This window comes from Apium graveolens, chromosome 7 (assembly GCF_009905375.1).
Source record: "Apium graveolens cultivar Ventura chromosome 7, ASM990537v1, whole genome shotgun sequence".
Taxonomy (NCBI): domain Eukaryota; kingdom Viridiplantae; phylum Streptophyta; class Magnoliopsida; order Apiales; family Apiaceae; genus Apium; species Apium graveolens.
This window is the reverse complement of record NC_133653.1, coordinates 218,124,399-218,127,920: the sequence shown is the minus strand read 5'-3', so window position 1 is coordinate 218,127,920 and position 3,522 is coordinate 218,124,399.

The following is a 3,522-nucleotide window of genomic DNA, read 5'->3' as shown; positions in this document are numbered from 1 at the left end:
ATTCTTTTCTTACCGGCTGCATTTAAATCCAGGTTCAATTTCTTCAATGCCCAGTAGGCCTTATGCTCAAGCTTCGCCGGTAGATGACATCCCTTACCGTACACCAACTGAAACGGTGACATCCCAAGTGGAGTTTTGTATGATGTTCTGTAAGCCCAAACAGCTTCATCGAGCTTTAAAGACCAATCCTTCCTTGACGGACAAACAACCTTCTCTAGAATGCGCTTTATCTCTCTGTTAGACACTTCCGCTTGACCATTTGTTTGCGGATAATAGGCAGTAGCTACTCGATGATTCACATTATAACGCTGCATCATAGAAGTGAACTTACGGTTGCAAAAATGCGATCCTTCATCACTTATGATTACCCGAGGCGTTCCAAACCTTGTGAAAATTTGCTTATGAAGAAAATTTAGCACTACCTTTGCATCATTTGTCGGTAAAGCTTTAACTTCGACCCATTTTGAGACATAATCGACTGCCAGCAAGATGTACTGATTATTGCAAGACGAGATAAAAGGCCCCATGAAATCGATTCCCCACACATCAAAGACCTCGACTTCAAGCATCACATTTAATGGCATCTCATCCTTCCTTGGCAAATTTCCCACTCTTTGGCAATGATCACACCTTAAAACAAACTGATGAGCATCATTGAACAAAGTAGGCCAGAAAAAACCTGCTTGCAGAATACGAGCTGCCGTCTTCTCACCTCCATAGTGTCCACCATAAACCGTGGAATGGCAGTCTCGTAATATCCCCTCCGTCTCACAGAACGGGATACATCTCCTGATGATCTGGTCAGCTCCCTGTCTAAACAAATATGGTTCATCCCACATATACCACTTCACCTCATGTAGAAACTTCTTCTTTTGAGTGGATGTCAAATTAAGCGGCATTATATTGCTGACAAGATAGTTTACAATATCTGCAAACCATGGTTCTTCCTCCTGAATTGCAAACAACTGCTCATCCGGAAAAGATTCATTGATTAACGTCCTATCTTGTGTAGTAGAATCGGGATTCTCCAACCTAGAGAGATGATCAGCTACTTGATTCTCAGTACCTTTTCTATCTTTGATCTCTAACTCAAATTCTTGAAGTAAAAGCACCCAACGAATGAGTCTCGGCTTCGAATCCTTTTTAGAAACCAGATAGCGAATAGCTGCATGATCAGTGAATACTGTTACTTTCGTACCAAGCAGATAAGATCGAAATTTCTCAAAGCCAAAGATTATAGCCAAAAGCTCCTTCTCAGTAGTGGTGTAGTTCAATTGGGCCCCATTTAAAGTCTTACTCGCATAGTAGACCACATGGAAGAGATTTTTCTTGCGCTGTCCCAGAACTGCACCTACCGCATAGTCACTCGCATCACACATCATCTCAAACGGTTCTGTCCAATCTGGTGCTGTAATAACTGGTGTCGTGATCAAACTCTCCTTGAGAGTCTCGAATGCTGCCAAACATTCATCATCAAATTTAAAAGGCACATCTTTCTCAAGTAAATTGCACAACGGCTTAGATATCTTTGAAAAGTCCTTGATGAATCGCAGATAAAAACCCGCATGACCGAGAAAACTACGGATTCCTTTCACCGAATTAGGTGGGGGAAGATTTTCAATGACTCCCACCTTGGCCTTGTCCACCTCCAGACCTTTGCTAGAGACCTTATGCCCAAGGATAATGCCTTCACGCACCATAAAATGACATTTCTCCCAATTAAGCACCAAATTAGTTTCCACGCATCTTTTGAGTACGGCGCGCAGATTATTCAAACATTCATCATATGAGTGTCCAAAGACGGAGAAGTCATCCATGAACACTTCGACATTATTTCCAATCATGTCAGAGAATATAGCCATCATACATCTCTGAAAGGTGGCCGGGGCGCCACATAACCCAAATGAAACTCTTCGAAAAGCAAATGTGCCAAATGGACAAGTGAAGGTAGTCTTTTCCTGATCCTCTGGTGCAATACAAATCTGATTATACCCGGAATAACCATCCAGAAGACAAAAATACTCATGTCCCGCCAATCTGTCAAGCATTTGATCAATGAATGGGAGAGGGAAGTGATCCTTCCTTGTGGCTTTGTTCAATTTTCTATAATCCATGTATACTCTCCATCCTGTAACTGTTCGAGTAGGGATGAGCTCATTCTTTTCATTTGCGACCACAATGATACCTCCTTTCTTAGGTACACATTGCACGGGGCTCACCCACGAGCTGTCAGAAATAGGATAAATGATACCTGCATCTAGCCATTTCAGAATTTCTTTCTTCACCACCTCCTTCATGATCGGGTTCAGTCTTCGCTGCTGTTTCACAGTTGGCTTACTACCTTCCTCTAACAGAATTTTATGCATGCAATATGAAGGACTTATCCCCTTGATGTCTGCTATGGTCCATCCTATAGCCGATTTGAATTCTCTCAAAATCCTTAAGAGCTTGTCTTCCTCACTACCTGAAAGGTCAGCTGAAATAATAACAGGTAACGTAGATGAATCATCTAAAAAAGCATACCTCAAGTGTTCAGGTAATGGTTTAAGCTCCAAGGTAGGTGCTTCCTCTATTGATGGTTTGAGCTTCCCTTCAGCATTTTTAAGGTCAGAAGTACCAAGAGATTCAAATGGTATGTCGAGCTTTCGCTTCCATGGAGAAGCGTTCAGATATTGTAATTGCTCGTTGCTATCTTCATCATCACTGTCAAATTCCCCCACTAAGGCCTTTTCCAATGGATCAGACATTAGCATGTGATCGAGTTCCGAAGTAACCGCAGAATCAATCACATCCACTTTTAAGCACTCCTCATCTTCTGTAGGGAATTTCATTGCCTTGAATACGTTGAAGGTCACATCCTGATCTTGGACCCGCATAGTAAGTTCCCCTTTTTGCACATCTATCAAGGTACGGCCAGTAGCCAAGAAAGGCCTCCCCAAGATTATGGGAATCTTCTTATCTTCCTCAAAATCCAGAATAACAAAATCAGCAGGAAAGAAGAGCTTATCCACCTTGACGAGCACATCCTCAACTATGCCCCTTGGGTAAGTAACGGAACGGTCAGCCAATTGTAGCGACATGTATGTGGGTTTTGGATCAGGCAGATCCAGCTTTTTAAAGATCTACAACGGCATCGGATTAATGCTTGCTCCCAAATCACAAAGGCACTTGTCAAAAGTTAGATTGTCAATGGTGCAAGGAATGGTGAAGCTTCCTGGATCTTTCAGTTTTTGTGGTAACTTTTGCTGCAGAACAGCGCTGCATTCTTTCGTGAGAGCAACGGTTTCAAGGTCATCCAGTTTCACCTTCCTTGAAAGAATAGTCTTCATAAACTTCGCATAACTAGGCATTTGTTCCAGAGCCTCAGCGAAAGGTATATTGATGTGAAGTTTCTTGAACACCTCCAGAAACTTCCCGAACTGTCTATCCAGCTTTTGTTGCTGCAATCTCTTAGGAAAAGGTGGTGGAGGATAAAGCTGTTTCTCCCCTGTATTAGCCTCAGGCAGAGTGTGTTCAACAGTA